Consider the following 25,596-nt stretch of genomic DNA (forward strand, 5'->3'; position numbering starts at 1 on the left):
TTGGGAAAAACGACTCCCCCCCCCATAAAAGTATTTGGGTACGGGCCTGAGATTAGTTAGTCTAAAAAATTAATAAAAAAAATACTAAAAACCTTGACTTTATCTTTACTCCAAATGTACTATTTAGTCTTCAATACCGGCCTTGTTTACCTCAGGAAGAAAACGGCGGAATTTTTGAAACGGAAAATGAACAGCGCCGAGGAGTATAGTCATTCAGGATTGGTTCCTGGTTCAAGGTTCCTCAGCGCTGCTGCTCGCCCAACAAACACAGTTACGGGCAGCCTCCACCATTCGCGTGAGAACAGTAGAGCTTTATGCCTTATATATATTTTGTATAACTTTTAACGTCTTTATCTTTACTTTATTTTATTTTAAATCTTGCCCATTACTCTTTTCTGCAACAATAACGACTAAAAATTAGAGATGTATCTAAACTAGATATTATTGCAAAATACTGTCAATTGCCTTCTTCATTTCACTTGTGTTTAGACTCTTCTTGTTTCCATGGAAACGACGACGCTTCGGGTGGGCATTGCCAGCGGCGCACCTGAATTGCGGACACATCCAAGAAGCGAAGTGAATCGGGTGAGTTATTATAGAATAAAGTTGAGTTTCGAGTTCCAATGGTGTTGGCAATGCCTTCTATAGAAGGCAAAGCGTGCTAAGATAACTTCACCAAGTTTATGTACCGTGCAAAGCTTAGGCTATTAAGCCTGGCTTAGGGCCTCGACTGAGACGATCTTAAATTACCTTTAGGTAGGCCTAGCCAAATGAAGTAGTTTATGAAGACTAGGCCTACGATAGAGTTTTTGTGACGCCCTTTCTACTACATTTCAAAGAATAACGCAGGGTGGCAGCACAATAAATTGAGGAAATAGGGAGGTCAATCATTCCATGCCAAAACATGAAGACTAGCCTATCCTAGGCAACTAGGCTAGCCCGCCATAGTCTAGAGTCGGTCCTGGTCGTATCAGCCGTAATTCATTTAGGCTGTAACATCCAAAACAACGTAAGACGTTATGTTTGGGGTATTTACCGTCATTATTTTGTGTTTTATGTACATTCCCAAGGGGCTGGTACTAAACAGGGCACCCATTTTGCACATAAACGTGCTTACGTCCTAAATGACCTACGGCCGAAACGACCCAAACTCGTCTAGAATAGTATAGCTTGGCTTGTATTTGTCCAACTGCCTTCTTGTGGGCTGTGCATTTTAAACAATAATTGGTGGCGGTGGAAATGTTGCCATCAGCCAATTTTTTTTCCCTTGTAGCTATATGCTGACCTGATTGTTCAAAGTGTGACAATATCCACTTAGGCAAAGCTAACTGAATCTCCCGTAAGGGGTTAGTGTCGTCGGTGCATTACTTGAGGTTCTTTGCAGTGTTCCTTCGGCCCCTAGCTGCAACATCTTTCCTTCCTTTTATGTACCTCTGCTCATATTCTCCTTCTCCCATCTGACTTTCCACCCTCTCTAACAATTGTGTCTTAGTGCAACTACAAGGTTTTCCTCCTGTTTCATCTTTCAACCCTTCTTACTGTCAGTTTCCCTTTCTGTGCTGAATGACCTCATAGGTCCCAGCACTTGGCCTTTGGCCTAAATTCTAAGGCTAATTGAATTTTGTGTGTAGACAGGGTTTTTCATTTTGTTTCGTTATTTCATTAATCATCACTTTTCTTAGACTACATCTAACAATGTGGAAAGCTTTAATTATTTAGCCTAGTAGCCTAGGCTAATTGCAAAAACCTTTACCGCTTAGCCCTTGCTGAGACCAGTCAAATGTGGCTTTGCAGATTTTTTGATGTGACTGATGAATTTGATATTCATCTTCTTAAGAACTACAGTACTCTCTTAACTCATAACAACCCTGCCCCCATAGCCTGTCTGATGCCGATGGGGACCTCTTTGTGAACCTGAGGTTTTTGGGTGGGGGAATAAGAAGATCAACAGACAAATAGGGAGGTACAGCAACTTAACCCAAGTTAGGATGCTGGGTCTTATCTGCCTAGGTGAGCGTAGCTCCTCCCCAGGAGGCTTGGACTACCTAATCTGCCCCTAGAGGTATGTTTCTCAATGGAGCTCCCCAAACCCTCTTCGTTGTAAGACGTGGGAGGTTGAAATAGGTTAAGAAAACATTCCAACCCGAAATAATTACAAGTTTGTCAGAATCACATTAAAACTACCAGAAAACCATTTGTTTCTATGAGAATACAAACCATCATTTTTATATGTGAGTATCCCTAGTGCCAGCTATAAATAATTATGAAAGCCTCATAACAAGGTGGCTAATTGGTGTTATTTTGGTGATGCCCGTGATTTCTGAGAATTTTGCTCAAAATTCACTAACTGGCAGCTACATTACTTAGCTCAACTATGTCTTGTTTTGTTGCATTAAAAGATCTGTAATTACTTGTTTCCTGCTAGGTGTGCTGGAATGTTCAAGTTCTTGTCAGAATTCGTTATGCCATGCCCTTATGCAGACAGTGTGAATTGGTGTTAGTAATAATTTTGATGATTTCTGGCTGATTTTCTCCTGTACAGTATTGTGCTTGTTTTCTATTCTTACAAGACCATCTGGTTCTGAGGCTTCTTTGGTTGTTGCAGGTAAGGAAAACTTGTTTAGGCTCAGCTTTTCCTCTCAACATTCTCCTTCTCCAACTTTACCCTTGGATAAGGAAGAGGAATACTTAGATTCAATTACCTCAGGTTTTAAGGAACTGGTTCAGTTGTGTGTGGACAGATATCCACAGTTCTTTTTAGTGGAGCATTCCAATACTGTTTCTCTCTAAGAATTGCCCAGTTGGGGTCTGATTATTTGCCTCTCCCTTCCTTTAGGCTTTCAAATCTGTACATGGGAGATTTGACTCTGTTGCTAAGGCCTTGCCTAAGAAGATCTCCTCTAAAGGATCCTCTCTTTTGTCTCTCTTCATGCTAGGAAGTCACTAGTGCATCAGACAGGGGAGTTTTTCCCTTTTTCTCCTGATCCAGCAGTGGGTGGCACTTTTTTGTCCATGATTTTTCCAACTGAGAAAGGCACTATTGTGTGGGGCAGGTTGCATTTCTCTATTCCAAAGGCTGACAATATGTATAAGAGCTTGACTAAAACTATTGAAGCTATGTTCTTCAGTGCAATTTTACTGAACACAGTTGAGCAGTGTTTGAAGGAGTTTGGTGAACTTCTTCCTCCTTTGGCCAGGGGTCCGTTGGTTAAGGCCTTACGGTTTTTTTTGCTTCCCTAGACAAGGTGTTTCTTGATGTAATAGGGATGCTATCCCATGTCATGAGCAACCTTAAAGTTCACAGAAGAGAGCAGCTTTGCTCTCTGCTGGTTTCTTCAGTCTCCCCCCTAAGTAAACAGTCTTTAATTTCAGTGCATCCTTTTGGGAAGATTATTGATGAAAAACTTTCTGTGTCTATAGCCTCAGAGACTGAGAAGACAGAGAATAGGTCTTTTATCCCTCAGTCTCAAACCTCCTCTAAAGGGAAGCCTCCTGCATCTTCCTCCTCTTCTTTTAAATGCAAAGGGAGGGAAGTTTATCTCCTCCTCTTATAACAAGAATCCAAAGTCCGATAAAGAATAGCTCCTTGAGCCCTCAGGTACTGGTGGGGGCCAGGTTAGGCCTCTTCACTCAAGTGTGGGAACACTTGGGTAGCAAAAGTACTTCTGAAAGGCTATTGCATTCCTTTCAGGAGTTTGCCTTGTGTATCAAACCAGCCCATAGCTTTTCAGTCATACAAAGGCAACCCAGAGAAGAGAAGGGTCTTGAGTCAGGAAGTCTCTTCTCTGTTAGAGAAAGCAGCTATAGAGGAAATACTGGCCATGTCGCCAGGTTTTTACAACAGGCTATTCCTAGTTCCAAAGGCTATGGGAGGTTGAAGGCCTGTCTTAGACATATCCAAGCTCAACCTCTATGGCTAACTGTCCCCTTTTTCCATGGAGTCAGGCTCCACAGTCTTAGCCACCTTGGAGAAAGAGGCATGGATGTTTACGGTGGACATGAAAGACACGTACTTTCATATCCCCATTCATCAGCATTCAAGAGAGTTCCTACACTTTGTTTTTGGGGGAGAGACTTACCAATTTCAAGCTCTTTGTTTTGGACTAAGTTATGCACCTCAGGTTTTCACCAGGGTCTTATCCCCCTATGAGAAATGTCTTCACTTACTAGGGGTAAAGACACTTCTGTACCTGGACAATTGGATTATCATTGTGAAGTCCAAGGAGGATTGCATGAGGGCAGGAGAGCTAGTTTTGAGCTTAGCAAAAGCCCTAGGGTTACTGATAAATGTAGTGAAGTCTTCACTGGAACCATCTCAAAGAGTGACCTATCTGGGCTCGAGTAGACTATCTCTTACCAATCGCAAGCTAATTTGCCTCCTCAGGAAGCATGCCAGCCAAATGCTGGCTGTCTCTGTTAGATCATATCTTCTCTGGAGAAGGTAGCCCCAGGTGCTCAACTACAAATGAAACCGTTTCAGTTGCACTTGAGGAGGCACTGGCACAGAGAGTCACAGCCAATCCACGAGTTAGTGCCTGGAACCCAGATCTGTTCCCTTACCTTTGTTGCTGGATATCCGAAGAAATACTGCTTGCAGGGAAGTCTCTAGGGTCCCCAAGCCCAGACCTCTCACTTTATTCGGATGCCTCGGACAAGGGCTTAGATATAGTTATGGGGAATCAGGTTGCTTCCAGATGGTCACCAGTCAAAAGAAATCTGCACATAAACTTCAAGGAGTTGTTGGCTATCTAGAATGAGCTGCAGAAGCTGAAAAGTACAGTGACCAACAAAGTAATTTCTGTCTTCTCCAACAACTCAACGTCTCTGTCATATCTAAGAAGACAAGGGGGCATGAAGTCAGAAACATTAGTAGCCATCACCATGGATTTACCCTTCTGGATGGAGGAGAAGAACATTGTTCTAATGCCCAATTTGCACCCAGTCGATTGAATGTTCTGGCGGACATGCTAAGTCATCTGGGGCAGGCACTCTCCCAAAAATGGACGTTAAACCCGGCTGTGTGTGTGTGAGGCAATTTGAAGAGAGTTCAGCCAACCTCACATCAATCTCTTTGCAACAGAGATGAATCATCCTCTCCAGTTGTGCATCTCACCAGTTCCGGACCCCCAAGCCTGGGCAGCAGACGCTATGGCTTCAGACTAGGCAAACCTATTTGTATATGCTTTCCCTCCGTTTCCACTGTTGAAGGAAATGCTAAAATAAATTGAGGGAATCCCAGAACACCACCATGATTCTAATCGCACCTTGGTGGCCAAGGAGGCATTGGTTCACAGACTTTCTAGAAATGTTGATAGAAGTTTCCAGACAATTGCCTTTTATGGAACCTAGATGTTGTCGTATGACACCTTAGAGGCCCTCCTGAGAGAGGCTTCTCTCAAGGCTCTTTCTTTGAAAACCCTCTTTCTGGCGGCCTTGGCTTTGGCCAAAATAATAAGTGAATTGTAAGCTAAATATCATCTTTAGTAGGGTTTTCACATACTGGAGCAGTTTTCTTTTCTGGCTTCCTTTCTTGTCAAGAACAGTGTTAAGGCCAAAGCTCTTCCTAGAGTTTTCCCCATCCCTTCGCTATAAACTCTAACTCCTGAGGAAGGAGAGCTGGTTTTATGCCCTGTTGTTAGGACTCTGAAGTATTACAGTAAACCCCCTGTATGCGCGTTCTCACAATTCACGGACTCACGTATTCACAGATTTCTCTGTGGAACGTATCTACTAATTATTCGCGGAAAAATCGCCTGTTCGTGGTATTTTTCACCGAGAAATATTCACTAATTATTGTATTTTCATCTCACTTTCATGAGTAAATGCACTTTTTGTGATAAAACTATTAAAATACTCAGGCAATGCTCGAGTCACGATAATTCACCTTACGACAGTTCGATTTTGCAGTGGGGTAAGCAGTTAATACCGATACAACAATATTATTTATAAAATATTTTTAAATTTCGCACAGGCGCAGGCTGCAGCGTAATCAGGCAGTGAGGGAGACCAAATTACAATAGACAACTTTTCCTCCATCTCTTTATCCCATCTTCTAGATAAAAAAGTAAAAGAGAATGATAAAAGTACAGTATTGTTAGTAACGTTATACTCTTGCATAAATGTGTACGGCCACAAACAACCGACTGAGAAGCTGTTGTTTTGCTTATAAATAACCGAATCGGATAACAACAGCCGTTTACCTGGTATTTCAACCATCGTATGGTAATAAACAGTCACCGTAGTTTATAGCACAAATGATGTTAAGTAAAATAGGACTGATATATTTTTACATTATATCCTTATTTGCTATGGATAAAAGATTATCGAGGAAATATACTGCTAAATTTAGGCAGCAAGTTGTAGCTGAAGCTGAGAAAACAATTTTCAAGCTGCTAATGACTATACTGTAAATTGTCGTGCATCGGCAACATGGATGAAACTCGATAGTAATTAAATTGGAGAGAAAGTATTTTAATCAAAACTACTGGGCATGAAAGAACACATTACTATTATTTTTATACCGATAAACAATAAATAATAGATAAGTTAATAATAGATAAATTAATTTCACAACGAGACGTATTTTAGTTATATTTCGACTTGAAAACACTTCGTATAACGAAAATAACCTTGCCCCATATAAATAAAGTATCTAGAGATTCATTTACGCTAACTAGAAGCGCTCTGAACTGAGTTAAATGTGGCAAAATAAACACCGCATAAACGATTTTCAAACCAAAACATTGATCGCTATGACTGCAATTTATAATACAAAAGCAATATAAGAATATATATACAATATTATTGGATACAGTGAATTAAGGCATAACATTTTAAAAGATCCATGGAAAAGATGCATATTCATTATGTTGACGTTTGTATAATACGATATGTGAATTTAGAGTACAGTATAATGTAGGCTACACTAATGTTTATGTATACAATATACCGTAGTGTAGGCTAAGCTATTTCTTGTTTGTTATTCAATTTCACTTTGCATGAACCTCCAGAATTAGCTGATATTAATAATTACTATACTGTGTATGTATAGAGTATACTTTATAGTGTAGGGTAGGCTACCATATATGTATACATGGTACCAAATACCCTAGTGTGGGCTAGGCTATGTTCGAGATACGTTTTGGTATGTCTTAAGTTTTTTCTAACAAACGATGGGTTTTTTGGAACCTAACCCCATCATAAGTAGGATAATACATGTATAAGCAGTTTTAGTTTGTTTTGTGTGTGTTTGAACTATCAAAATAGGCAGTTCTAAGTGTTTTTAGAAGGGTTATAAGTATTTGCGGGTTTTAGCTATTCGTGGGGGTGTGTGGTACGCATCCCCCGCGAATACGGAGGGTTTACTGTATACGTCCCATCTTAAACCTGTAAGAAAGCAGTGTAGGAACGTATTTTCTTCAGTCAGGAAGCTTGAGGTTCCGATGTCTAAGAATGCCATGTCTTTCTTGATTAAGTCCTTAATTGTGGAGGCACATCATGCAGTCTCTCCAGATGTTTGTCCCCTTTTGAAGGTGAAACCACACGACGTCAGAGCAGCGGCTACATCTATTAGTTTTCACCAACACCTCTCTCTAGACCGTCTAGTCTTGGCAGCACAGTGGAGGTATAGCTCTGTATGTATTCGCTTCCAACTACTTGAGGGTCGTAGAGATCCAGTATGAAGAATGCTGTACACTAGCACCTCTGGTTTTGGCGGGAGAGATTATCTCCTAGTCTTCCCTTTATGTGTTACGAACAGATAAAGGTTCTCTGTAGCTACAGGGGAACTGTATGTGATGAGTTTGTACATGGTAATTTACTCCACTTTATTTATTTAGATCTTTTTGTATACTGTAGTTGTTCTTGTTTTGTTTGTTCTTGGATGAGGGGCAAACAAAGTTTCTTTTTTTTTAGAGTAATTTATGGTATTTTATGTTGCAGAGCCATTGCTCCTCATTGGAGAAAGCTACTATGAGGTGATTAAGTACCATTTCACTTGCAAATTGGGCTTGTTGTTTTTGGGTGTGAGGTGCCACAGCAACTCGATTAGGTAGGTGGTAACTTTTGAGAGATCTTGGTTTAGTTGTGGTTGTAGCTCCTGTCAACTCTGCAGGCCTGAGGCACATGGGCCAATAAATAGCCATTCTGCATTGCATATCATGAACCAATGGCCACATTTGGGGGTTCACATTCCACTTCCTAAGACACAGGAACTCACTTGATGAAGATCCTCATCCGACAAGTACTTGCCTTGGGATCATATTCATCAGGTAAGCAGCAATGATTATATTTATAATATCTGATAATTTGGTTATAGGGAATTTCTTGAGCGCCTCCAGCACACAATGTTGGAGTCCTCTAAATAATAGAGGGTAAGTTTAACCTCAAAAATAATTATTTTTATGATAAAATAAATTTTTTAGGTACTACTTACCCTCTATTATTGAAACCCTCCCTCCTCCCCTCTTAAGAGATTAAGAGTAGAATGAGCAACAAAACTTTTGCTGTCTTACCCCCTACCTTACAAAGGGTGTTGGAGTAACTATTGGGAGCGTTCATTAACAATTGTTTCGATTTTAACACTGTCAAACCCGCACCAAGTAGTCGCAGATATAGTAAAGCTAAATGATAGAGGGTAAGTATAGCTAAAAACTTGACTTTATAAAAATCAGTATTATTTGGATACTTACCTACTGTTAAATTGGAAACCCACCCAGCCTCCCCACATTTTAGTGGGTGGTCATGAAGAATTCTGACAAGATTGTAAACATTCCAGTGCCACCTGGTGGGAAACAGGTGATTACAGAGACAGCCCTAGTGGGTTAGCCTAGCATTATTTTTTTAAAATTTTGATGCCAATCACACCTAATGGGTCGAAGATGTAAGCTAACTTTAACAGTAAGTACTGTATCCAAATAATTAATTTTATCATGAAAATTATAATTTTATCGTAAAAATCATTATTTAATATACATGATATTAATAATTATATCCAAAATACATAAAACAATGCCAGTATTGATACAGTAAAAATGGAAAAATCTTGGTCAGTTAGATTTACACTTCATTAACATTGATTATAACAAGCCATGCATGCACCTAGCTTCAGGTAGGAAGTGGAGTGCAGTTGGTGATTCTGATTTTTGACTCAGAGTCAGGGATTATGTAACCTGACCTATCAAAATTGATTGGCTGCGATTTGACTGATACTGGAGACAACAATCATTTATGAGATTTATAACTAAATTAGATCGGGCATGCATTCCTAGGCAAGAAATAGCACAGCGTCTCAGTATGCAGCAGAGAGAAAAACTATACAGCATATTGATGGCTGGAGAGATATCATGGAGGAGGAGGACTGGAAAATCAAAGGTCTGGCTGACCCCGCTGCATGACAGAAGAAGAAGAAGACAGGCTGATATAATTGACATTGGAAGCAAACATCCCATCATATAACATCAATAATATTTAAAAGAGGACTGAATCTCTGTATATCAAACTGCACTATGAGACATCATTTAATGGGTCTTGAAAATAGAACTCCTGTTGCAATGCATTTCTTTACCAAAGCCTACAAAGAACAGCGACTTTGCTTCACACTTCAACACCTTCCTTTGGAGAGCAGTTTTTGGGAAAACATCAAGTAGTGCGATGATAAAATGTTTTGTAATGACAGGAAATGCACACTATTTGAGTGTTCTTGAAACATATCAGGTTAATAAGCTAGGCCTCTTCATTGTTTAGTGAGGTCTAGGCCTATGCATTGTTTAGTCTAGTGGAAGAAAAAATGTAACCCAATTTGTATATTATTTTTATGACAATATGTCAAGATAGATTTCATAATTATTTTCATGGAAAATAAATTATGAAATTTATATCTTTATATTTAACCTCCTGTATTATAAAATCATGATTACTGTAATTGTTTGTGTGTGTGTGTGTGTAAGCTACATGGGCATCAACTTTGTGTTACATGATTTAAAGTTTAAGCAACAGTTGCAAAATGAATGTCCTGTGACTTACTGTATTAATTAGAACATTCTCTAATTTACTTGCAACCTGTGTACTACATTAAGCTGAGCCACAGAGGTGCCTGATTGACAACACCGAGAATTAGACCTACAAAGACTCTGCTGTAGCAGCAGCGAATGATTCTGTCTTTGAGCAGGCAATATATCTAATCGTTAAATTATTTTTTGCTTTATTAATAGAAAGGATTATTTCTTTTGCTATAAAGCTATAGAAGCAGAATGAAAGTTAATTTACAATTCACACTAGGCCAATGCTCATGCACTTGGTTAACACAACTCAATAGTTAACACTTGTTAAAACACACTGAGAGCCACAGATGTTTCTACAGGGAAATTATTCTTTTATTCTTTTTCTTTTTATTAATTTTACTTTTAGATAATCACTGAACTTACATCGGCCATCCATCAGGAAAATACCTTCTTCTGCGGTTTTACTGTTAATTCTCGATACTTATTACAAAGGAGAAGCAAAACAAAATGATGATAATCATAAAAAAAATAACTGGCAATTGAAAGAGTCTCTTAAATTGCACAACAAATTAAGAAACTTGGGGGATCACATTTAACTCTTACTGTACCACCCACTCACCTGTTGGTAACCCAAAACTTTTTCTTTGGCTGCCATCCTGTGTAGGTATCTTCCCCATTTTTAATTGACTTGCACATTGGAACTACTTCTTGAGCTTCTTCTTTCTTGTTGGTGACTGTTCCAATGGAAATACAAACCATTGCCATTTTTATGGGAATACCCAATGCCCTTCAGCACAAGCTGGAAATGGTTGTTGAACTTGGCAACTTTGGGGTATACTTCTCACTCACCTGTCTCTATGCACTTTTTTTTTTGGCAGCTGTGAAGTGTGGATGCCTTTCTGTGTTCCTTTTGACTGCTAAGTTGAACTTGCATTTTTGCTTTGAGTGTTTTGTTTACTTGAGAAATAGTTTCATATTCAGAAGTATGAAAAGCATTAGCAAGTACCATGAACCTTCACCCTTCCATTTAGGTGGATCCTTTCCATTTAATACTTTGTTGTAAGGGAGAAAGCTGTTGGGAAGTCAAGAGATTGTTTTGGGCAAGAAGTTGGGGGGGGGTCATCAATACATCTATCCTTACTATGTTGACTGCTACATATGCTATTGCTGGAACCACTAGGAGCTCCACTGCTGAGCTTCCATTAGCAGTCTTCCTTCTTGTGGAAGATACCCTAGGGGATCAGCTACTGCTACTTCCTCAGAGGAGAGTAAGATGCAGGTTAGGAGCAAGGAAAGGAAACAAATGCTTGTCTTCCTCTTCCTCTTTTCTGCCATCTTGCTCTTCCTAGTCCTCCTCTCATCATCTTCTTCTTCTTCCTCCTGCAGAATGAACAGGAATCCAAGATCTTGCTTAACAGGATGCCCCATAGGAATTCCAGTAAGCACTTTTTCCAGTTTGGGAAGGGATAGAATTCGGCCACTCATGGGTAACTGATCAGCTATTGGTTGGGCTGGCATGGGCCTCACTGAGCATTTTCAGTACCTTATCCAGGCCCACTTTTTCTTGGACATATGGACTACTCCAGGGTCTTGTTCTCATGTTTTTCCAGAACACGCTTGGTTGAGCTAGTGTGTCCTGCTCTCTGAACTATGCTTATGCAGGCAGTTGGATTAGCTCTTCTACATTTCATCAGAAAGACACTAGATGGAGCCCATGCCACCCACTCATTCTGCACACGCAGATAGCAGGCTCTTCTTCTCATGCTTCCCTAGGACTGCCCGCTTATGGGTGCCTGCTTGGTCTCTGGACTGTGTGAGTGCCAGAAGTGGGTTCTCTTGCTGTGGTGAGTGCCATGATTCTTACCCATACATCTGTGGGCATGTGTGATTGAATCAGAGCTACCCTCTCATTCAGTGCATACAGTCATCAGACTGTACGCATGTATAGTGTACTGTGTTTGCATGTGACAGGCCTCCTTTTACAGCACAGTACTTATGAGTGCCAGGGTGATCTGTTTGTATTTGATTGCGTGGCACCCAGGTATGCTGGTGGTTTGCCACAGAGCCAGAATTGTTTTTACACAATAGTGCTTTACATGTGCTCTTCGAGTGGTAATACTGAGCGTGTGCTTCTCCCAAAGCTCACAAAGTTGAGTTAAATTACCCTTCTGTCAGTGTGTGTGTGTGTGTGTGTGTGTGTGTGTGTGTGTGTGTGTGTGTGTGCACAGTGCTTTACTGTTTGCATACAAACAAGATTTTTGCATTATGGTTCTTTGTGGTATGACTGATTAGAGATGCTCTAGTTCATTTAGTACGTGTGTGCAAGCACTTACAAATACTTTGTAGCAGTAAGTTTGGTTTTGACTGATCATTCAAAGTCTATGGATTTTCTGCCACAATTTTGAGAGCTTTTATATTACCATAAAATAATTTTTTATACATGAACTTACCTGTTGTTTACATATAGCTGTAATTCTCAATCTCGACAGAAAATTCAAAACTGGCGGTCCCGCTAATATATGGTCAGGTGATACGACTACCCCGCCCTCTACCGGGGTACCTGGATCCATTTCCATCAACAACTAATCATATTTTTTCTCTGTCGGGCCGGCGACTAGCCGTCTGCTCCTCTTCAGGAAATTCATCGGTGCTTTTCGATTTTTTCTTTGGTGAAGTACCCACTTTTGTTGACGGTTCTGGCCTGTTTTTGGCTTTGGTTGAGATTTTTCTAGTTATGTCTGATTCAGGATCTCAAATTAGATATTATTGGGGGTTGTAAAACTCGAATGTCTCGGTCTAACATAGACCCTCACTCTTCTTTGCTCTAACTGTAGAGGGAAATTGTGCTCGAATCTGGATAGATGTGATGAATGTTCGTCTTTGTCTGTGCTTGATTGGCAAAGTTGGCTAAATATCAGGCAAAATTAAGTAAAGATAGGGCATGTAAGGCTTCGGCCAGAAGTTCCTCCCAGAGTAGGAGTAGTATTGCCTCTTGTTCTGTTCCTGTTACCCTCCTGTTCCTATTCCTGCCCCGGAACCTGTTGTTTCCAACCCACTACCGTGTCAGACCTTCGGGCAGAATTTGATGGTAAGATTTCGGCTCTTTTCTCTGCGATAGAGAAGATTGGCCAGGATGTGAGTGCGATGTCTAGACATCGAAGTGTTGCGAGTGATAGTGTTATGGAGGAGGTGACTGTTCGTCCCCCTGCTCTCCTAGGTCGAGGCCTCTGTCCGGCTCCCAGGGCTCAGGAGAAGACATGCCGAAAGCCGAAGGGAGGCGAGTGGGGTCTGCTCACGAGCAGTTGCTCCTCTAACAGTCCTGTTGCGTCCCAGGCTGTTGCAGCTCGCTATAGTAAAAGCGATGCGAAGTGTCTTCTTGTGCTTCTGTTTCGTCGAGGAGGAGTTGGAAGCAGTCAGAGTCTAGTAGGCCGCTGAAGAGACGCAGAGCTTCCTCTCAAGTCAAGTTCCTATCAAGAAACTTTCGGCACGTTCTCCTCTTCCGTCTTGTAGCTTTTGGGATAGCCCAGAGATCTCTTCTTCTTCAGGCAGTCCGGATGTACGTTCTACGGATCGTGCGGCGCCGGATCCTCCTGTTAGCATGCAAGTAGCGGCTTCCTTCCCGTTGGATCCCAAGTCGGCTTTTATGCCTCCGGTTCCTGCCCCCTTTCGCAAGAGGACAAATTGGACAAGATTTTGAGACTTTTCGAAGGTTTTAAAGCTCCAGCACTTCAGGTTCCTTCTGCAACTGAGGCTCCGGTCTCTGCTCCGCTCACGCACCTGGCGCGCTTCGCTCGCGCCTGGCTCCGCTTCGATCGCGCTCTGGCGCCACTTCCGCCCGCACCGGCCGCACTCACGACGCTATTTTGGCGCTTGGCGCCTCTCCACAACACGTTTCAAGGCGCACAATGTTTGCGCTTCTAGCGCTACCGTGGTTTTGGCGCCTCTTTGGCTCTCGGATCTTCTAAGGCTCTGACTCCTCTCAAGCTCATGTTTCAGATACGCTTGACGCGGGTCGGGCACTTGTGCCTCGGTGACGTTCGGCGATACTCAAGAGGATAACGCAAGTTTGGCTCCCGGAGACGTTTCTATCCGCATGTGCTCCAACTGCTTCAGAGATTCTCTCCCCAGTTTCCGATGTTTCGGAAGTAGATGATGTTCCGTCTGCTCCTACGTCCAACTTTAAACATCTCTTACATCTTTTTGAAGAACATTTTCAAGAAGACTTTGCTCCAGCTTCCCCTTCGTCTCCAACTACGCAGTTTGCCAAGGATTTTAAACCTCCTTCCTCTAGATTTCTGAAGCTGGTCCTGTCTGTTTCGCGAAAAGAGCTCTCCGAAGGCAAGAAGGATGGTTGAGCAAGAAAAGATCTCAGGGTAAAACATCTTTCTGTTTTCCCCCTCTCAACTGTCTTTTAAGTCTCGTTCGTGGTATGAGACTGGGAAGTCTTTTCCTTGGGAGACTCTGCCTCCTCTCAAGGGGGATTTCTCCAGCCTTGTGGATTCTGCCCGTCGCTCAGCTTTTCTTCGTCCAAAGTCGGCTTCGTCTTGGAAATTGACCATCTGGTGAAGAGTTCCTATAGGATCTTGGAGATCTTTTCTTTTTATTGACTGGTCTATAGGAGCCTTGAGCAGGATAGTGAAAGTCTGTGATCTTCCCCAAGACTGCTACAAATCTTGATGCTATTTTGGCCTGCCTGGACAAGGCCATCACGGACGGAACGTCAGAAATTGCCTGAGTGACTGCTACCGGCATTTTGAAGAAGAGAGAGCACATTGGATTTCGTTTGTCGCGAGAGGAGTCTCCAGGAACCAGAAATCTGCTCTTCTTTTTGCTACTTTGCTTAAGGAATCCCTTTTTCCCGCCACGTTAGTTAGGGAAATTTCGGAGGCTCTCTCGCGAAGTCTACTCAAGACCTACTGGCTCATTCTTGAAAAAGACCCAGGTTTTCGACTTCTCCAGTAGTACCCAAGCCTTCTTTCCCTGTATCCTCTAGGCCTTCTCGGGGTACTCCTTCTCGGCCCTTTTCCCGTGCTAGGGTAGAGGAAAATTCTCTTCTCATCCCCAGAAAGCTAGTACCAACCGATGAGTTCAAGGTCCTTCATGCGACGGTCGGAGCCAGACTAAAGTCGTTCTGGCAAGTTTGGGAGGCCAAGGAGCAGAACCCTGGGTGAACAACGTTCTGAGAGAAGGCTACACCATTCCCTTCTCAGAGAGTCCTCCTTTAAAGTCTTCGCCAGTAGACTTCAACGTATCATCAGGGACTCAGAGAAACTTGTGGTGTTGGAGGAGGAAGTTACTTCCCTCCTTCAAAAGGGAGCCATAGAAGCAGTCCTCGAACCTTCATCTCCGGGTTCTACAACCGTCTGTTTCTGGTTCCAAAATCGTCAGGAGGATGGAGACCAGTCCTCGGCGTAAGCGCCCTGAACAAATTTGTGCTTCAAACACCATTCAAGATGGAAACCACACAGTCGGTTATCAATTCCCTGAAGGAAGGAGACTGGATGGTGTCCCTCGATCTCCAGGACGCATACTTTCATGTACCTATCCATCCGAGATCAAGGAAATTCCCTACGGTTTGTGTTCAGAGGCAGGGCTTTTCAATTCAGGGCTCTTTGCTTCGGCCTATCAACAGCCCCACAAGTTTTCACAAGGACGATGGCTCCAATTGCGAAATGGCTTCACTTAGAGGGAATTCACATTTCCCTTTACCTCGACGACTGGCTGATCCGGTCTCCGTCAAAAGGCCAATGCATGAAGGACCTACAAAGGACCCTTTCTCTTACCGACGAATTGGGACTCATAGTAAATCTTCCAAAGTCACAACTCTCTCCATCTCAAGACTTGACTTATTTGGGAGTTCGGATGAACTCAGTTCTTTTCAGGTTTTTCCGACGTCACAAAGGATCGAGAAATGCCTGCTGAAAGTGAGATACCTGATGGCAGCCAAGACTTGTTCTGCCAAGGAATGGATGAGCCTTTTAGGCACCCTCTCATCGCTAGAGATGTTCGTCAGTCTGGGGAGGCTACACATGAGACCTCTTCAGTTCTTCCTACAGCAGATCTGGAACAGGAAGAAAGACACGGATTCGTTTGTTTTCCTCTATCCACTCCGAGTAAGCAAGACCTGTCATGGTGGAGCGACAGGAGCAAACTAGATCGAGGTTTGTCACTGAGACAGAGGAACCCAGACCTGATGTTGTTCTCCGGCGCTTCAGACAAGGGTTGGGGGAGCAACATTGGGGATCTTCAAGTGTCAGGCAATTGGTCTTCATCCCAACGGGACTGGCACATAAATGCGAAAGAGTTGAAGGCAATACATCTAGCCTTGGAACATTTCGTGCTTCTGGTGGAAAACAGAAAGATAGTAGTGCACTCGGACAACTCCACAGCTCTGGCGTGTGAAGAAACAAGGAGGCACTCACTCCTTCTCTCTGTTCGAGATCGCAAAAGACCTGCTTTTGTGGGCGGCAACCAAGAACATAGACCTAGTAACTCGCTTCATCCCGGGAGCTCTCAACGTAAGAGCGGATATCCTCAGCAGGTCACTCCAGGTCATTCTGACGGAATGGACCCTCCACCAGAAAGTCTGCCAAGGCCTGTGGAAGGTTTGGGGAACTCCCATGCTAGACCTGTTACGCAACGAGGGAAAACCGCAGACTACCTCTTTTGCTCTCCTGTTCCAGACCCAGAAGCATTAGCGGTGGATGCCATGCTCCTGGACTGGTCGGGTCTCTTCCTTTATGCATTCCCTCCCTTCAGGATGCTGGGAGAAGTCCTGAAAAAGTTTCGAGCACACAAAGGTGTGTCAATGATCCTTATAGCTCCATGGTGGCCAGGAAGATCATGGTTTCCAGAACTACTGGAGAAAGTAGTGGATTGGCCAAGGAGGTTGCCATTCAGACCAGACCTTCTGTGCCAGTTGCACAGCAGAAAGTTCCACAGGAACCCGTCAGATCTAAATCTGACAGGGTTCAGACTCTCGAGCGACTCTACAGGAGGAGGCTTCTCTAGAAGAGTGGCGCAGGCAATGGCTAGATCAACCAGGCCCTCGTCTACAAAGGTCTATCAAGCGAAGTGGAAGCGCTTCAGGGAGTGGTGCTCCGAGTCTGGAGTGTCTTCCACTTCTCGACTCTAAGCCAGGTGGCGGATTTTCTTTGTTTCTGCACAAGGAGAAGAAATTGGCTGTCAGCACGATTAAGGGGTATAGGAGTATGCTGGCGGCAGTTTTCAGGAATAGAGGTATAGACCTTTCCTCGGACAAAGATATTGCAGAACTCCTTAAATCCTTTGCTACCACTAAAGGCAAATCTCTTCGTGTACCGCATTGGAATTTGGATGTGGTGCTAAAGTGGCTTACCTCAAATCTTTTGAGCCTTTGAGTTCCTGCTCCGTTAGGAATCTAACTAAAGAAAACTCTCTTTCTCTTGGCACTGGCCTCGCAAAGAGAGTAAGTGAGATTCATGCTCTGGACAAAAGAGTTGGTTTTTGTGCGGATAAGGCTGTAGTTTCCTTCACCTTGGGTTTCTAGCTAAGAACGAAATCCCTAGTAATCCATGGCCAAGGGAATTTCCCATTGCTAGCCTATCCTCCTTGGGTGGAAGAGAAAACGGAGAGACTTCTCTGTCCGGTCAGAGCATTGAAATTCTATCTGGACAGGACCAGAAGTGTAAGAGAACTCATGATTTTTATGGTGCTCAACTAAGAACCCCAAGAACCCTCTATCTAAAAATGGGATTGCTTTTCTTTTGAAAGAACTGATTCAGGAGGCACACAAGGAATTAAGGGATGTGGATTTCCCTTAGTTAAAGTGAGGCCTCATGAAATTAGGGCTATTGCAACTTCTTTAGCCTTCAAGAAGAACATGGCTTTAAAGGACATTCTAAGTTCAACTTATTGGAGATGTTCGTCTGTTTTTGCCTCGCATTATCTGAGACAGATCCAAACCACATATGAAGACTGCAGTACGTTGGGCCCCTTTATTGCGTCTGACACGGTGATGGGCAAGGAAACCAGAGGCTCTAGATCCTCTCCTTAGTTTCCTTGGGTGCAGAAGTTTTCTTTTTGGTCGACTACTAGAGCCTAAGAGGTTAGATGGCCTAGTAGGTCTAATTTTAATAGGTTGGTGTGAGTTTTTATGGTTGGGTGATATGATGGTGGATGCTTTGAGTACTGCGCCCTGAGCAGGGGCATTATATGCTTTGGTTGATTGTGTCGAAGACGGCTGGGCCAACAGACCTTTCTCCATATAGCAACCTGCGCTGAGCTACTAGGCCCCGCAGTTGCACTAAGGATAGCAGGTTACAGAGGCAGTAACCGAGAAAACAGCTTCCCTTAGCAGGTAAGGATCCAAAGTTAAGACGTTTTTCTTAGCCTGATGATCTCAGGTTTTTTTTCCATTTAACACTTACAGCTGTCCATGCCCACCGCCTCAATGTGGCAATCAGCTATATGTAAACAACAGGTAAGTTCATGTATAAAATGACATTTTTATAATAAAATAAGATTTTATATCATACTTACCTGTTGTTTACCTAAAAAACATTCCCACCTGCCTCCCGCAAGGACAAGGGGACATAGAAAATATGATTAGTTGTTGATGGAAATGGATCCAGGTACCCCGGTAGAGGGCGGGGTAGTCGTATCACCTGACCATATATTAGCGGGACCGCCAGTTTTGAATTTTCTGTCGAGATCGAGAATTACAGCTATATGTAAACAACAGGTAAGTATGATATAAAATCTTATTTTATTATAAAAATGTCATATTGTTTGGAAGTGTGCAAGTTTGTGGGCCATAATTTTGAGCTCTTACTTCAACTGGAGTCGTTTTTGTTTAGCAGTCAGCATCCAAGTTTTTGTGTCCACAATCCAGAGGAGAGCTGAAAGCTATTTGTTTGTCAGCTTTCTTTGTGGGAGATTCAAACTCTGGCTTTAAGGAATCTTTGAACCCTTTTGTCAGTGGGGCTCTTTATAGGGTTTACTGAGGAGGAGTAGCGCTTGTTCTGGCTGCTGAGGTGGCTTGCTTGTGGTGCTTTGCATCAGGTTAATAGTTTTGTCTGTGGATCTAAAGGCACTCTTTCATTCAGCAGTCAAGCCAACTATTTCCCTACTACCGTGGGAGATGACTTAGAAGCATCAATCACTGCTTCTTCAACAATAGCACTGACAAAACTAGCCTGGAACAGTTCCCTTGCTAAGGGGAAAGCAAGATTTGAGTCAGGAGCAGGAAGAAAATTACAGACATTTTCCATATTCTTTATCCTTATTAATTTCGAGCATTTATCCATCCTCTTCATTATCTTCTTCATCTCTCTTATTGAGAAAAAGAAGAAAAGAAGTCCAAGAGACTCTCAGACGCCCTGTAACACTTTAAATGAGCATCCTTCCTAGGCACTGGGAAGCAATGGTGTTAGGACACCTGTGGGTGACCCAGATACTGTGAACAGGGCTGGAACAGGTCTTATTGACCTGGTACCCTGTTTCAGCCCACTCTCTGGGGTAACAGATTTGCTCCTGGCTCTTTTACCAGTGTTTTGCCTGAAACACACTTGTTTGAGCCAGTGCTTCCTACTTGTTTGGTGCACATGTCCCTGGACAATACCCACACACACTCAGGGGGTTCTCATGTGACAGGTCTCTGCTCGGTACTAACTGGCATCACCAATCTCAGGACTATCTTGCCTGCAATTATGCAACTCCCTGCCTGGCCTGTGATCTACTTGTCTGCCATGCCGCTCCTTGTCTGGCCTATGGCTCGCCACTTCCCCTGTAGTTGCATTTGCATAACAGTACATGTACCCATTTTACCTGTACCCTTTACTAGGTTGGATGCTACTGAATACAGGGAGTCGTATGAATCGAATGACTGCAGCTCAGAACTCCTTTTCAGGTACTGGCCTCACATTAGCCATGTGCATCAACCAGTAATGGCTATACTGATTGTGTGTCATGGTGCTGTGAGTGTGCACTGGGACAACTGGTATAGGAACCAGGAAGCACCACCACTTTGTCTCTAGCAGGACTATCTACCAGTCCAAGCTCTATTCTTTCTACCAGCAAAGGGGCCATGGGTGTTTGGATATCTTCTTTGCTTTCAGCTTGGACCCATTCAAGTGGTATATAATTTGGCTGTGTTACCTAGTTAACTAATTTGTTCTAATATCCTCAGAGGTATAGTTAATGCAGAGCAGAAAGAGCCTGTTCATTTTTGTCATAATGTCAAATGTGCAGGGGGGAAGAACCGTTGTTCCTATGAAAAACAAACCATTGTCATTTAGGTAGGAGTATCCTCCAGTGTGAACAGAGAGACAGTCATTGAACTTGGCAACCAGGTGGTTAACTGGTGGTTATGGAGGGTAAGTAGGGGAATACCTCTCACTCACCTACTGTCTCCAAGTACTTATTCTTTGGCCATCTTGTTGAGTTGATGTCTGACCACGCTCTTTGTGCGTTTGTGGAATACAAACAAAAACCTTTTATATTGGAATATCCTTAGCATGAACTGGAATGGTCGCTAAACTTGGCAAAGAACATTACCTGCCTGTTATGGGGTGTGAGTGGGGAGTACCACTAGCTCGCTTATCAGTGCAAGAAACTTTCATTAGCCACTGTGAAGAGTAGACATCTCACTTCACTGTCCCTCTTCATTTCCTGTCAGCATTCAATGACAGGAAATGAAGAGGGAGGGAAATACTCCTTTTATACAGGATTGCTTCCATAGCATGAGCTGGAGTGTTCGTTGAATATGGTAACAAGGTCATTAACTGGTAATTACTGGGAGATTACAGTACTGTAGTGGGGAATACAGGCAGTCCCCGGTTATCGGTGGGGGTTCCGCTCTGATGGCGCTTTTTCGGCGGCTAAAATCGCTGATTTTTGGTTATTGGCACCTCTGTTAGGTATGTATCGGTGCCGATAAGCAGAAATTGGCGATTTTCATTGCCAAAAATTGCCGATTTTCATCGCTAGGTAAGGCCAGTAAAACCAGATCGCCAATAACCGAGCCTGCCAATAACCGGGGACTGCCTACCCCTTACTCACCTTAGTCACCATTCACTTGTTTACTAGCTGCGCTTACTTTCTTTTTGCTGTTGTTGAATGCTTGGAGATGAGTAAAAGATTAGTTTCTTTGCTTATAGTTTTGTATTATTTTTGCCTTTCTTACTGTTTTTTATCCTAGGATGGAGAAAAACAGCGTCATTACTGGTGCAACGGTGTTGGTTTCCTTGCTGGTGCTTTATGCCCCCAGCAATGGTTGATCCTCACAAATACTGTTCCTTTTGTAGGGGAAGTGTTTGTTGGCTTCTTCATAGGAGAATATGCCTTTGATGATGTATCAAATCCTTTTGTTTCCTGTCTTTATCCTTCTTCCATTTCTTTTCCTCTGTCTGCTGGTAGTACTGCTCCACTCAGCAGGGTAGTACTCTGGTTATGCATAAGTCAAACCATGCCCTATGCATAAGTCAAACCATGCCCTCTCTTTGGAGGATGAAGCACCTGGTGTTGGTGGTGTGCCATTAACAGCTGTCTTGCCCTAAGCCTCATCTGGTCTTGTTGTTCCAGTTAACAAGATGTTATCTCTACAGTACATGCAGGACATTTGGCCTACTCTCAACATTCCAGGTAACCCGTCTTCTGTGGCATTCCTGGACAATCTGGCAAAGGAGAAGGAGAAACTGTTTCCAGCATCACCTTCTCCCATTGTGTATGCTGCTGCTGTGTCTACAACTGCTTCGGCTTCCTTGGCTACTGTAAAGAGAGGTCCTCCTGTTACAGTATTCTTTTCAGTAGCTGTTCCTCTGGTTGCATTGTAATCTTTTGTTCCTTCCTCGACCTTCCCTTTGTTGTTGAAGACTTGCAAGACTTGGGAGAGGAAAGGAAAGACACAATTGCCATTCTTCCTTCTTGTCTTTGTCGTCATCCTCATCAAGCTCATCTTTGTCCTCCTCCTTGTCCTTGGCTGCTCTTCCCTCTTGTAGGAATAGGAAAAAGAGGGGGAAGTCTTAAGGCATCATGCAAGAAGTTCCAGCAGACTTTGTGTGTGTGCGCCCCCTCCTTGAGGGGTAGTGGGGTCTCTCAGTCACCAGTGCATGATTGGTGTGCCTCTGGCAGGGCAGATGCTCCTGCGCCTTCCAACCTAGATGAGAGGAAAGGACTGCTTCTTCCTCATCTAAGTGTGTGCCCTTGGGCATTCCTTTGGATGCATATGCGCATGATTTGGCGCATGTAGTTGCTCAAGACAACCCTTTTCCTCATGCCTCCAAGGAGATACACAGAGGGGCACATGCAGCCTGTTTGCTTGGTGCAGGTGAGGTCTTTGGATCATGCAGACTCAGCATGTGTGTGTTACATGGAACAAGCATGCACCAAGCAATCACACTTGAGGGAGAGGTCTCTATTAAGGCCCTCCACTGAACTCTTTCACCCTGTGTTGGTAGTGGTCTTTGGCATTGTAATGGTGTGGTTAAAGCAATAAAAGATATATATAAAATTTATTCACAAACCAGATAGATATATAAAATTCATTCACAAACCAAAACATGTTGATGTTCACTTTGGGCAATTGAAACTCATAGATGTAGCCTGACTGTGGTTGAAAGGATGCTCTTTTCTTTAGAACAACTCATCACTTCCAGCTAACGTTTAAATGATTCCCCTTTAACTGAAGTATATGTTCTGCTTGAGATGACAAAGGGGAACAGAGTTTTCTTCTGCTCTCTCTGCTCTGCTGTTGTCTCCTCTCCTCCTTAGCCACTATATGTAGATGCTCTAATTCTTGTTAATTCCAATATATGCTTGCATTACCACGAGTAGACAATTACATAATCCTGGTTAACTTGGCCAGTCTGGAAATATCTTTAATAAGCAGATTGCATAAAACCTGTAAGAAAATTGTAACTAAAGTGTTTATAAGTAATTACAGTCAGTAAAATCTCACTTATGTCTATATAAATTAATTTTCTTCAAACTAAGCTTCTTTATGAAATTAATTTATGTTAATGGTTCTGGACCAAAAAGAGAAAATTCAATGAATTTGTCTTTCTCAACACTGCTAAGGGGAACTGTACCAAAGCAAATGGTAATCTAATCAATTGTTCTTTGACAACACACCCCCACCTAAGAAAATTTGCATCATTTTTTTTTTTAGCCTGCTGAGGTAATCTGTGCCAATGTTGAGCTCTCCTGGAATACTCTCCTCTCCAAACTTGTAGCTGGGGAGTTTCATGTCCCACTTCATGATCCTTGGTCGTTCTATCTTGCAACATGGAATATATGCAGGTGGCTTGTATCACAAATTCTGCCCGTACAAGTACAGATGGAATCTCTTTACTGCAAATATTATTGCTAGGCACCTCTTCCAAATGATACAGTAGTTGCACTTGTTCTTCTTGAGTTCCCTACTTGCATACACAGTTGGAAATTTCCTATCAGAAATCTCTTGCAGCAGTACTGTACCACCTAGACCTTTCATTTGATGAATCCCCCCTTCATGATGGAAGTCCTTTTGAAGTGTGGTACTCATAGTATCGGTGCCTTTCCTAAAGCCTACTTCTGTGCATATGATACCTTTTTTAAGGTTCCTTTCACTCCACCTTGTTCAGTCTTCTCTTCTACACTAGGTCAGTCAAAGACTGCAAGATTAGTGAAGTTGTTCATAAAATGCCTATGGTAGCCTGTCAAACCTAAGAGTGATCTCACTTGCATCTTGGTCCATGGTGCTGCTGCATCCTGGATCTTTCATCAGCTTTGCTTCATGCATGGCTATGCTGTTACGTCTGACCTTGTGTCTGAGGAATTCTGCTGCTCTGTATATGTGATAACGCTTGGACAGTTGGGTAGTCAGTCCTGCTTCCCGTATTCTGGGACTGGTCCCTTAGCCCTTGGATGTATTCCCATAGTCCTTCAGTGTGTTCTTATGATGCTGCATGGATTAACATGTCGTTCACAAAATGGTTAGTGTTCTTGGCTCCAGCTAGCATCTTTTTATTCATCCTGTTGAAAGTTGCTGCTGGGTTCATTCATTCCAACAGCACCCTCTTCAACTAGTAATGTCCACTTGAAACTGTGAAAGGTGTATTCTATGATGCCTCTTCCACTGGGATCTGCCAATAGCCCTGACTAGAGTCCACCTTAGTGAAAATTCCGTCATTGCTAGGTTTTACCATCATAGCTTCAGATCTCCCGTGGGTTCATTGTCAAACTTGGTTATGGTGTTAATTTGACGGTAATCCATGCAGAACCTGTATGATCTGTCTTTCTTCCCCACCTTCACTGCTGGCAAACAGTATGCTGGTGTTGATCTTTCAATTATTCCCATCTCGAGCATATCCTCGGCTTCTTCCTGGATGAGTTTCCTAGTAGCATACAGTAATGATGCATCTTTGCTTTGACTGACTGCTGTGTCTTCTCTTCAGTGCAGTGTTCTCACAATGAAATTTTTCCTGGATTGCTGGTGAAGATGTCTTGGTGTTCATCCAACAATTGCAATACCTGCTTCTTCTGCTGCTAGATTAACTCATGGTGTGGTTCAGTGCTTGGGCCAAATATATCTCTGGCAAAAGGATTTGCTGCATTTCTCCAGCCAGCTGGCCTTGGAAAATCTGGTTTAATTCATCATTAATATCCTCGAACTTGAGGGTTCCTTCATCCTTGGTTGCATATTTGGCATTAGTTTTGGCTCTTGCCCACTCTCTGGCTACACTGGGAACCTTATGGGCTTCTTTTAGCTGCTCTGGTCTTATATGTGAAATGCTAGGAGATATTGCTGGACTTGGACTTTGGTTGCAGTCACTGCTATATTGGTACTAAGCCTTTCTAAATCTATCCATGCACTACTTTCCTCTGGCTCTTCCCTTTGTTAATTTTTTCTGACAGCTTTGTCAACTAATTCAGCCTCAGTCGTAATAATTTCTTTGTGGTCCTTTGTGCATGAAATGTTTCCAAGAATAGGGTCATAAATAGGGTTATCTAGGCCAATAGTATGTAACTCTTCCATGCAGTACAGGATGTTTACATAAATCTTTGCAACTGGATATCTATAGATACCCCTTCCAGTGAGTGCATAGATCCCTTTCTTATTAGTCGTTTGGTCCTCAGTTACCAAATCTCTACGTACAACATCACCTGTACAACCTTCACTAACTAGTAAGTTACTGTCTCTCTCTCCTAAGGCAACAGGTAGTTCAGCTCTGTCTGCCAGCTTCAGCATACCATCTTCAACATAGCCTTCCAACTGGGCTGTGTTGACATCCTCACAAATCATGATAGAGATTACCTCCCTCAGTTCTTCCTCTAATGTAGCACTGGCTGCCTTTTGCTTTTACAAGTACTGTATACAGTTGTAGGCTAATTGTCCTCCTTTGTACAGTAACACCTAAAGCACTTACCTTCACTTTTGTCAGTCTGCTGCTGCTCAACCATCTGGGGACTCTGGATGCACCCACAAGACTTCATCATTGGCATCTGGTTTCTACTAAGCATAGCCCATGAACCTCCAGGTATTGTTCACTAATCTTCATTATCTCACTAATGTCTCTTATTACTTTTTCCCTGAGGAATAATGCAATCTCAGTTGAACACATGCTGAAGCACTGTT

At 42.8% G+C, this 25,596-nt stretch overlaps 1 protein-coding gene across 6 annotated transcripts in view; it reads left to right on the forward strand.

Moving 5' to 3' along the window:
- The first annotated feature begins 233 nt into the window (after window positions 1-233).
- The window catches only part of LOC136840251 (cilia- and flagella-associated protein 298), a 297,225-nt gene continuing 271,862 nt past the window's right edge, over window positions 234-25,596 (forward strand). For 3 of the 6 annotated variants that reach the window (XM_067106876.1, XM_067106878.1, XM_067106877.1), the window contains exons 1-2: window positions 234-295; window positions 490-585. The gene's annotated coding sequence lies outside the window, so the exon portion shown is untranslated. Of the gene's footprint in view, window positions 296-489; window positions 586-8,791; window positions 8,899-19,895; window positions 20,172-25,596 lie in introns of those variants that run through there. The other 3 variants (XM_067106881.1, XM_067106879.1, XM_067106880.1) reach the window with 3 other exon arrangements.

This window comes from Macrobrachium rosenbergii, chromosome 7 (genome assembly GCF_040412425.1).
Source record: "Macrobrachium rosenbergii isolate ZJJX-2024 chromosome 7, ASM4041242v1, whole genome shotgun sequence".
NCBI lineage: Eukaryota > Metazoa > Arthropoda > Malacostraca > Decapoda > Palaemonidae > Macrobrachium > Macrobrachium rosenbergii.